Source organism: Atractosteus spatula, assembly GCF_055471065.1.
Source record: "Atractosteus spatula isolate fAtrSpa1 chromosome 10 unlocalized genomic scaffold, fAtrSpa1.hap1 SUPER_10_unloc_8, whole genome shotgun sequence".
Classification (NCBI taxonomy): Eukaryota; Metazoa; Chordata; class Actinopteri; order Semionotiformes; family Lepisosteidae; genus Atractosteus; species Atractosteus spatula.
In genome coordinates, this window is record NW_028296628.1 from 809,036 (window position 1) to 821,459 (window position 12,424).

Genomic DNA, 12,424 nt, shown 5'->3' on the forward strand with positions numbered 1-12,424 from the left:
GAGCACAAAATCATATCTGCACACAGAAAAAAACAAAAACCTTCAGCATTAATTAGTCCAAAGCAAGCTAAAACCTGTACAAAACAGATCATATACACCAAGAGCCAAACATTTCATAACAGAAAACAATGATCCAAAACAAAGAAACTAAAGAAATCTTCCAGTTGCAAAGGGCACTCTCAGAAAACATCAATAACGCCATCTACAGCATCCAGTGCAAAAAGTGCGGGGTGACCTATGTGGGGGGAACGGGTAACTCCATCCGAACCCAGCTGACACAACACAGGTACATCAGGAACCACGGGACTGGAAAGCAACCCCAACTGGACAGAGATAGAAAGAAAGAAAAAGGAAAGGGAGTGGATCAAAAGACTTAATACTATCTTTACACAAGACCTGAACATCAGAAAAACCGGGAGGGTTTTAGTCGTTGGAAGGAGAGTGCTCTCCTTGTCCCAGATGGTCCCCTCTCGGATAAAATCTGGGAGAAGGAGCTTTGTTCCCCTCTCCTCAATAGCCAGACCCTACAGGGACTGGAACTCTTCACCATACTAACACGCAACAAACAGAAGAATAACTGAAACCAATCAGCTATGGAAACTCGCACAGCTTGCACAGTCCTACTAGGGAGGAAAACAAAAAGACCCTGATTTCCTATTGAGATGTTAATGGTCCATGCATAATCCCCACCAGGGAAAGCAGAAACCCATTCACCAACTGAAACTGCACCTACTCGTACAGAAACATACAGAAGGAACACAGACCATAGGATACAAACTAGCCCCCTAGGAGGAACTACAACACACTGCCCCTTACAAAACAGGATAAAAACAGGCCAGCATGGACACAGTGTTCCAGAACAATGCCTGAAGAAGACCCAGGCAGAAACATAGCGACACACAGAAAGGCAAGATTGTCTTCCTATGGAGCCACAGATTCTACAGAGGTAAAGCTGCCTAACAGTGGAAACCTAATGGTGTCAACGAAGCTTTAGGCATTTAAATGGTAAGTATGGATCAATCCAGAGTTGACAACGCACGCAACCGTACGGTCACCCTCCACACTGCCTACACAACAAACATGTCAAACAGACAGGATACCTTCCAACAAGGAACCAGGATCATCTACAAAATGATCCAAACAGTCCACCATTTACAAAACACAGCAGTTTTATTGGACGGGAGAACCGAGCACCCGCCAGCCTACGACGGAAGACCAAGGAACTCATAAAACCTGCCAAGCCACCCAAACTCACATATTTGAAGCTGGTAAGCAATGCCAAAAATTGGCTTCACACCACACTGCAGATCCTCGAAGAGCAAAATCTGTCATACAACTAGAGGATCTTGAGCTTCCCCACTGGGAGGAAGCTTTCACACTTGCTCCCAACTGATCAAAGAAACATTATGGGAGGAAATTGCAGAACACCACCTTTGGACCCTACAGTACACAAGCTATCAATACTGGGTTAGGGAAGGACACTCAGGCAGATCAAATTATCACAGCAGTTTTTAAATTCTACAACGACTTCTACTGGAAAGACTGCGAACAAGACCAAGTAAGAGTTAAGTTGTTTTATAAAGTCATTATTTTAGAGCAAGGTATAATTCTGATAAAAATACAATAAACAATATGGTGAAGCTATTGGAGAGAAAATTAAGGCTCGGTTAAGAAACTGAAACAGTCTTGACTTGTTCCTTTACACAAAAGTTATTTATTTTCAAAAGAGACCCATGAGGATTCCTCTGGTGTGCAAGACCTGCCTGAAGACATTTGACCAGTTTCCTCTTCACCTAAAGAGGGTGTGTATGAAATGAGCCTCAGCAGAGGAGATCAGCAAGTTCCTTCTCCAGGCCAGGAAGGACTTGTTGAATCACCTGAGGAATGGGCAGGTCGGGGATTGCAAGAGCATAGGGCTCATGTGTGGTGAGAATGTGAGACTGGCGGAGTCCATGGACTGTTTTATGTGGAATCCTGAAGACACATCAGCAAGGTAAGATATTTATAATTTATAAGGGTTCTTCTGTTTCATTTCTAACCTTTACCTTTATGTAAGGGTATGTTAAAATGATATACCAGTGGTCCAGATGCCCTGAGCAAGAGGCTGCTGTCCAGGAGGAAGAGATGCCAGAGACTGAAGTGGAAGAGGAAGGGGAAGATGTGAGTTCTGGAGAACTTTCTATTTTTTCCAAATGTATCTTTTGTTTTATACTTGTATTCTAGTTTGTCTTAGAAGTAAAAATGTTTAAATGTGTATTTTGTATTCGTACTGTCCCCCAGTTATTAAAAGCCATCAGCAGGCTCTCAGGAAGACGGTGAACCAGGCTGGACTGGACAGAACGCACTCCCTGGATGCTCCTCACCTGGCTGGGTTTAAACAGGACCTTACCAAGGATCTTGGAGTGGCAGATTGCTCTCAGGAGGTATTTATTTTTAAAGGCATTTAAAATTGAGCAGTGATATTTCCATAGCACATGTTTTTACTCCTTAGCTTAAAATTCACCCATGTGAAATCTCAGCCATAAACATAGTGACTCTACATTTGTGAGGTAGAAAATGTTTCCAGATTCCTGTTTTTATGGATCCATCTGCATCTTCCTTAAACTTTGTAAAGGGCCTATCCAAAACAACAATTATTGTAACCAAATGAAGACCACTGGACTGTCTCACCAAATCATTGCTAATTATATTAAGAACATAAACCATTTTCCGGGCTACATCCTAAATGATATCAGTGTGAAAGTAGAGGATCCCAGCCTGGCTAACCTCATCATCAACTTCCAAAGTATCCTAAAGGATATTCAGAAGAAGAACAGTAAGAATGTTGCCAAGAGATTACTAAAAATAGGTCATTTTCATTTTAAAACTTCTTTCAGTTGTACTTTTAATTTGAATACAAAAAAAGTTGATGAGTATTAATTTCTCCCACAGATATAGACAGTTGCAGAGTCCAGAACCAAGTACGAAGGATTGCTGGAAGGTGTTGCAAAGTGTTGCAAAGAGAGATGTGTTGCACAGACTGGGCAAGACATCACCTTGCCTGAGCAGCTTCTTGTACTGTATTACCTGCAGGCCTTTCTCCAGCTGAAGCACCTGTAGCACCCAGGGGTGGTAAAGAACATGACAGTAAGAATACTTTCATACAACAAAAGTAAGAAATTACATAGATGGGATTTTTACAGTTTGGTGTATTCATTTTTATTTTCTCGCTATTACAGGTTGAGGAATGGGTGCAAAGAAAGTGTTGTTTCAACAAGTGGGCACAAAAATGGTCATAATTCCTGTTAAAGAGCACAAAACCTCAAACAACAGCTGGCTTCCTTTGCATTGAGTGAAGAAGAGGAACATGCAAGTTGATGGCTACATTGATATACCCATCCACTCAATTCAGGGTTGTGGTAGAACTGGAACCATCCTGGCAAGCAGTGGATGCAAAGTACTGTATCACCCATAATGTGACACCAGTCCATCACAGGACTCACTCACACCATGGCCAATTTTCATAGAAGCCAATTAAAATCCATGTTAATACCGAACAAAAGACCTCCACCTGCATAGCTCCAATCATGTACGGTATTTAAGAAAATCTGGAATGTACCTTAATTGCATTTTATTTGTGTTTTATCAGCCGTTTCATCTTTACTTCACTAAACTGCGCTGTAATGCCCAGGTCAGCAGCTGTGAAAGGAGACGGAGAAGATGGACTGGTCAGCCAATGTATCAACAGTGTCTGAAGTGCTTGAGGAGTGGAAGCCCAACACAGGACTGCCACCAAATGGCATGCAAATTAAAAAGTTGATAAAGTATCAAATCTGGGAAGGCCTGAGCATCACTGACGATCCTGTGAAGGGGAAGAAGTTTGTGACTTCCAGGTGTTTCCAGAAGGGAGAGGTGGTGTGTGATTACAACGGCAAGGTCATCACAAAGACAACTGCTGAAGCTCACAGATGACAGAGGGAGACATGAGATGTCTTTTCTTTTCAGATGAACCTGCACAAAAACTGTGCATTGATGCTCGTGAAAAACACTGAGCCTGCCTCCCGGATAAGGAGGCAAATTGGAAGATGGATAAATCCATCAAAGAGAAAAGACAATGTAAGGGCTGTAAGAAAGTCATTTATAATCAACGAACAGCCTGTCATAATTCTGTCTGTGACAAAAAGGGACATTGTTGAGGGGAGAAGAGCTCCTCTGTGATTACAGCATTTCCAGGAAATCATTTCAAGGTTGAAGGACAAGCTCTGGAGTGGTTGGTTCACTGACCATTTCCAAAAAAGAAACTAAGTAAGTTTATTAAAGTGCATATTTTGAAGATATTCATTTTCTTGTACCTTGGAATTAATGTAAAAATTATATTCGTGTTAATGTCTTGAAAATAGCATTTCTCATTCTCATCAGCAAGCATATAAGGAAAGGATATGGGACTGCTAAAAAGATACATGATTTTCAGAAGAGTATAGAAGGCAGATAACTATCCCACTCAATTGTTACTGCAAAGAAATGCCACAGTGTAAACCAAAAGGTGAACCATTCTTGAAATTTATTGACAGAATCTGAATAGCACAGCATTCCCAGACCAGGCACTGGAGTTTCCTGCAGCGTTAGATGGGTAGTCTCTTGGTAAGAGAGAGATCGACAGAGTACTGGACTTCATGAACGACACCTTTCCAATTCATCGAGAACAGAGCCCACAAGATCTAGAGTCTAGAGAACAATTTCTTACAATATTAGTGGTAGTTTCTGAATAGGTTAAGGACAACATAGTTGTAGAGATATCTTGCAACTTCTTAAAAGTTGTAAAAGTGATTACCACATTGCCAGTGGTTTATATTTAAAACCTAAAGATTTTAAATTGAATCTTTCTTAAACAAAGGACATTTTTCACAGGAACAGCAGCCTAAATCAGTTGATGACTGTAAATATGACAAGCTTGTGATAAATTGTAAAGTGCAAAACAAAGTTGTTTGTTTTGGTTTTGTCTTCAACATCATATTAATAGGCATGTTATTTTTAGAGCAGCTGCCTGCCATTCACCATCAGCCAAGATGCCACAAGGTACATGAAATGACCCAGAAGTACTTAATGATACAGAGAAGAGCATATGGGGGAAAAAAAAAGAAGACAAGAAATATCCATTAACACGTCCATCTAGAAGCCAGAAGACGGGTGATGATCAGCATTTCAAAAGCAGACACTGGAGGTTGAATTCAAGTTTTAACAGTGATTGTCTATGTTTGGCTTCAACACAAATCATATTTATATGCTCACATTATTAATTTGTACAAAGTCCCCAATATTCATTACAGGCGACGTTCCCAGGAGTACACACGACCCAGCCAGAACGTGGCTAGCTGAAGTGCAGTGGACCTCAGGGAAAGAACTCTTGCCCACACGGAAGTCTCTGCTCTGAAAACCACTGGATAAAGGTATATGGCGGTCTGTTCTCAGCTGTTGATTTTGTGAAAAATATTGAATATGAAAGATTGAAGTGTCACTATTCAATGAAGTTCAGACATAAGTATTATGTTGAGAAGCTAGATCTGTTCTACTAATAGCTTTAGTACCTTAATATTGTACTGTTTGCTCTGGTTTTCAGACATCAGTCCAAGATCATTGGTGGGTTAATTGATTTCTGGTAAGATTGGCCCCACGTGTGAGTGTGTGTTTACATTTCTATCTGGCATCCTCAAAAGATGGTTTTGTTTCCTTTTCTTAATTGCTCTTGATTACTAGAGTTTATTTGGCATGATACATTTGTGATAAATGCTTTTTCTTTGTGAATAGTCTTATTTTAATCTACATAATGTCAATGAGTTAGTACCTTAAAGAACAAGCAGTAAAAGAAATGACATTTCAGGTTTATTAGCTAAAGTTTTTATAAGTGAACTGAGATTCCTTTACAGTGCAGAGACCCATCTTTAATATGCTGTGTGTGCTCATAATGGACTTGAAATTTGTTTTTGTCACAATGTAAAGGTATAATAAATAGATAATATACTCTATTTATCAAGACTTGACTATTTTAATTCCATACTTCCATTGACTGCTTTGGAATGCATTCCTTACAATTTTCCTAAATAATCATTGTCTCACAGTGTAGACCTGGGTGACATAACAGGGGTCAGGGCTGTGTTGACTGGAGGTTTGTGTAGACTGGCCATTGTCTATGTGAGACTGTGGGATCACTAGGGGTTCCCCCCCCATCACCTGTAACATTGTCAAGTGGTATAATTACCTACAAAAGCTGAAGTTTCCTCCATTAAGGGGTCACTATTTGTTACATTCTGGCGGAACAAGAGACAAGATAAACCTCTCACTGTCACTGACCGAGCAGTCCGGGACACTCTATGCTAGATTGGACTGTTGTCTTTGGAAGATGGGGTCACAGGTGATGAAATAGACCACAGTGGCAGTCCTGCCTAGCTGTTATATCACTGAGAGACTCACCCACACATTGAGAAGAGAGCACTGGTTTCTGTGCAGAAAGCAGAACAACTCACTTTAACTGGTCAATTAGGTCTAATGAGTTTTATTGCCCTTGACATCTAACTTACTCCAGCCCCCCTTGTGGAAACAACCCCTAATTACTGTTCATGAGCTCCTGGCCACACTTGTTCCCAGTGGAACCAACCTGGAGCAGCAAAACAGAGGTTTTTGTTTCTTTAAGTTGTCTGCTGTTGTAAAACAAGTCATTCCTTAGGAATAAAAACTCTCCCTCTAGTCTGGTTGCTATCTCCTTTATTTGCCCCACATTCCCAGGGCAATGCAGCTGAGTGATCGAAAGCTGAACTGCAAGGAGCTGAATTTCACACTGGCTTACAACAGACCCTGGTGGGAGAATGGGCAGGAGAGGGCCGGTTGTGCTCCTGAACTAGTCCCCTCCTCTCCTACTCTCGTATTTGCATCACAGTCTATAAACTCCAGCCCTATTGCTTTTCTTCCAGTTCATTTTTTTTAATACAGCTCGTGGATTATGTATACTCTTGTGAAGTATCAAGAAAGCACTCTTATCTTTATTTCACGTACAGTATACAGCAGACTGCTTGACAAAAAAATAAATAAAAGCGCTATTCCCGACGGTCTAGCACAGTAACCACAACTCCAATAACTTTAACTAGAGGAAGAAACCCAGCTTCTGCTCAAAAGGAAAAAAAAAACATTGAAATCATAAATCTCCAACACTGGCTGGAGACTCTGTGTGTCCGTGCTCAGCGGTTATATAGGACAGGACTCAGCGCGCAGCAGGTGCGTCTCATTGCTCTACGCTCCCCGTGCGGAATGCGCGTCTCCTCCTTCCAGACTAGTAACACCGCTGCATACATCCCTCTTAAATCCCAGAAACTCCGGGGTGTTTCTGTGAGTCAGTACTGGGTTTCTCTGTTCGAGGTAAGAAGCAGAAACAAAAAAAGCGCTGAAAGCAGGAAGTTATTTCTGCTCGTAGGCATAAACGTGTAAAAATAAATTTTCTGATTCCTAAAACCCTAATAAAATCCATCTAAGTCTCCCTTTCGTTCCCAATGCACATAACTGAATATAAACCAGTCAAGTTCAGGTACTTTTCTGATGTACAGTATCTGAATAGTTCTGGCGCGGCTGTTGTAACAAAGATACTTACGAACTTTTTTTTCATACGAGCTCTTGCCGTTTTTAAAATTAATATTTTTTTGAATTCGCTAAATCACACGAAACACCAGCATCACTTATCGTAAGCAGCTGACCAATTACATTCCTAAATGTTAAACCCATTTAGCATTTATTTTTAACTTGTTTTTTTTTAAATTACACACCTGTTAACAGTCCGGATCGCGGTCACCGAGGACCACTCCTGTCTCCCCAGATGACACTTATTATTTTTAAGATAAAGGCGAGATAAACAACGTTTGTTTGAAACCGCTCCACAAATTTTCTCACATGCACGTATTCTCAAATATCACCACAACAAAATCATAAAGTTTGTTTCCACAGACATGACACTATTATGCAATAAACCAATAAATTAATGAACTAGCAGAATCCCAATAAAAACACCCGATCACCTGGCCAGCCCAGCATGTCAATATCATACATTTTTACCAACAAAACCGCAAAAGCAAAAACCAGCAAATATATATATATATATCCCATGTTTTTACCTTATTCTGGAGCATTATATATATCCAAAATAACCCAGACTAATTTATCTCAAGAGCTAGAGACTAGTAAACGTTACTGATTACGTAATAAATGTTTGAAGAACGAGCGCCAGAAATAAGGCGATTTGATTGGTAAAAACCGCTGTCATTCTTTGTATTTTCAGCCATTCAGAGCCCTTAGGGGGTGAGACTTCCTCTAGAAGCTTCAGGCTGCATTTTTAGCTGTCAATCATTGACTCAGAAGGGATAATCAATCAGTTTTTTATCAGTTTCTTATCAGTGCTCCTTTTTTTCACACCAGAAGGCAACTCTGAGGTTTTTTTTCATTGCATAACAGCAGATAAAGGCTCTCTAGCAGTGTCTTAAGGTTTTTATAGCAATTGCAATGGTTTTTATTCTTATTATTTTCAATATTTTTATGATTTTTTATTATAGGCGTGAAATTTCATTCCAGGTCCAGTCTTCACAAAACATGATGTAGAATTTTTTCTAATTGATCCATTTGTCCCAAATTTTTATCCAAGCTAGTAGCCACCTAGAACAAGGTTTTCAAATCATTCCCAGGCCCTTGACATGCATATAGTTGAAAACTCTGACCTCTGAAGACCAAAAAAAATGTTCGCCAGCTGTTTTTTTTGTTTTATTTTCATATGTTTGTCTGCTGAGTGGACACATTAAGAAATATAAGAAATTTGACTATTCACACTCAAAGCCAAGGGGGTTAGCTTCAATTTAAGACCTGAACCAGGCTCCTGCTATGTTCTGCTGCAGAGATATAACAAATGTTTAAGGGGGAGGAAATTCCAGGTGGACATTGGCTAAATATGTCACTGGTAGTAAAAGGTTAAGTATTCTTGCCATTTTTAGCATATTGTAAGTGGATTTTTTGCAAACATTTTATTTTTTAAATCACATGAAACACAATCAACCCATTGTAACTTCACATTGATAATTCCTGAGCTTTATAACTGTGTATTATTTCTTTTTACCTTGTTTTAATATTTTTTTTATTATTTTTGCATTTTACAGAGCTTTTTAATATATTGTGAGCATTTTAGTGTCATTTTAAAATAGGACTATCAATGCTCCTGACTTTTAAACCTGTATTTATTCTGACATTATTATCTCCACCTGCAGATGAGGGAGGTATTTGATCTTAAATTTGTTGATTTGGGGGGAAAATATACATTCATTTCCTTGTATGTATCACCAGTGGGAAAATTGGCATTTTTGGATGAATTGCAATCTTTACTGCAAGGCCTTCAGACTGATATAGAAATGACTGGAGATTTAAATGACACATTTGATAAATCAGACAGGAACAGCATAACATCTAAAATGGCAGAACCCTCTAAAGTACTGAAAAATTTCCGGCACATTCATAATAAATACAATTTATTTAATTTAAAGCATAAAATTTGAGTCTCAGTCTTCAGGATCCCCCCCAAAAAACGTGCAAATTTGTTTCTGATGTATTTTGGATAAAGATATAACTCTCATAGAAGATACATTTTATCAGTTGAATGCAGTCGATACTTTCGACTTTTTATATGATGATAGGACCTACAGTACATTTAGGGCTCAGTACTGATAACACTGCTGCTATTGATGGAGTAGAAATAACTGATGTACTGGCAGTTTTTTTTTCTGAGGCAAGAAGTCCTAGAACACCTCCTATAAAAATGTTAAGATTCAGAGCAAGAAATATTTTTCCACCTCACCTAATGCTATTGCATTAACGAGGCTGAAGTTGGCTTCTTATTCGCCAGCTGCTGCTTTGCGTTTTTCGTTCCATCTTAAATGCTGCTGCTGTGATGTTATGTCGTCTTTCGCCTGTAGATGGCTCTCTACAGTCATTTTTAAAAATACTTATCCGGATGTATTACTGTACATTTCCTCAGTAAAGGGGAATATGTAAGTAGAGACTGTCCAAATTGCATTTTTGTATGAAACACATTTCAGAAACACAACTCACAATAAAACAAACTGGCATGTTATACCAGGAGTAAATAAGACAAAGGCAAAACGTAAATTCACTGGCACTTTCTGCATATTTTCCACGACCTTGCCTTCTGATCATAAAAAGTCTCAAACTCTTGCATTTTACAAGAAATTTTAATATAGCAGTTTTAAATGGGACATTTAGAACATGGCATATGAGACTATATGGTTAACTGAGGATGAGCAGAGGGTGATCGAACCTACCTCCTGGTTATAAAAATGTCTAAAAATTCTGACACAGATGTGTGAGAGACAATGGAAAAGACTATCAAAATCCTGAACTTCAGGACATTGTACTGTACCGTTTTTGAAATACGACCCTCTGAACATGGCATGAGAGAATACATTGTCAAATGGTAAATGCAATGTTTGCTATATTGCTAGGGCCCTCCCTCCTGATTTTAAAATCGTCTCATATTTCTGACATCAAGGTGTGAGACACAATATAACAGACTGTCAAAATCCTGAACTTCAGGACATTTTATGATACCATTTTAAAAATATGACCCTCTGAGCATGGCATGTGAGAAAATGGCATGTAAGAATGCATTGGGAAAAGGTGAATGCAATTTCTGCTGAATTGCTATGGCCCTCCCTCCTGATTACAAACTCGTCTCACAATTCTGACACTGAGGTGTGAGACACAATGTAACAGACACTATTAAATTGTGAAGTACAAGAGATTATACTGTTACGTTTTTTTTAATATTGACCCTCTGGCATGTGAGGACTTGTAGTCAACAAAATAGCACACATTCTGCCAATTTGCTTTGTCCCTCCTTCCTCGTTACCAAAACATCTTAGTATACCGACACTAAGGTAAATGTCTCTAAATCCAGAAGTTAAGTTGTCAAAGTATATTGGAGTCAACCGATACTGATCAGGTTCTGCTGATGCCGAGCCCGCAGCCTTCACCATAAGGTCCAATTCCCCAAGCCTACTGACCTTATATGTCCATCCCTTCTCGTCAAAATTCATATTTTCACAGGGTACCCTTCAGAAATTGCAGTATAGAATGAAAAAACTCCAATAGATCTCGGCCGCTGTTGGCGATTTTCCTTTAAAAACAAATGATTCTCCAGAAATTTTACGGAGTGTATCACTTACACCGAGACCGAGAAGTGTTAAGCTGTACATGAGTCTTTGTGGTTCGGTTGTTAACCAAAAGGGTGGTGGTTTGAGACCATCCAGGGATGCTATGAGCCTTTTAATGAACACACCCTCTTCACTTCATTTCTCCACGGCCAGTCTTGTACTGCAATCAAATACAGAGCCCGTAAGGGGCAGTAAGCCCGCATATATAGCTCACTGTGTATATAATGAAGAAGCGGAGGTTAGTTTCTCATCTGCATGTTGCAGAGCCTTACGCAACTCGTACCAACAGCTGGGGTTTGATCCCTGCACGGGCTATTAGTTGAAAGACCATTGTAAATGATGTGTAACAGCTTTATCCAGCTGGCTTTTATGTTTCATACTAAATTGCTATCTTGAAACCAAAATAATTAGAAATATGGAACACAACCGTTGTTCCCCAAGAAGGAAAGCTGTTTTACACTGACGTCACTCCTTTTTATTTAATCCAGATTTTAAAGACAACTCCGCCCTCAAAGGAAATCAAAGGAAAATGTTGTATTAGCACGAGCTGCACAGGCTCTGAATCAGACCATTTCAATTAGTCTGATCAGTGCAGGACAAGTTAATGTAGAATTATTGCTTTGTCTATCTCTTTTTTGTATATAAATGAATGTCTCTGAAAACTTAATGTTAGTTTTTAATTTAGTTTTAGTTTTACGATGTAGGTCATGCGTTGACATATGCACAAACACACGAAATGTCTCATTCCTGATTCAGCTCATGCTCCATAGGAGAGAAAAGATTCCTCCTGTTTCTCGTACAACCATATCAGAACAGAAGCCCGTGTCACCCAGCTCTGATTCAAGATTGAGTCGCATCTTCAACATTTTGTTTTTGTTTCTGATCATTATTTTCTTTAGTTATGATCAATATTGAACTTTTTCTAAATGAAACAAAAATAATCAAACATGCAGGTAGAATTTTTTAAAAGTATTAGGAGTTGAAAGGGCGCTCCTTCGGAATAGTCGTCAGAAAATGTGAGAAAAGGAAGGTTACGTAAACTCTCACACACAGCATTAAAGATTGGAATCTGATCATAAAAAACTAGCTGTCTCCCCGTCGGTAATCAAACCCCAGTTTCCCGCGTGACAGGCAGGGACACAAACAACTTTACTAACTAGGAGCGCTTGCTAGCTATTAGGAGGCATTTACTCTTA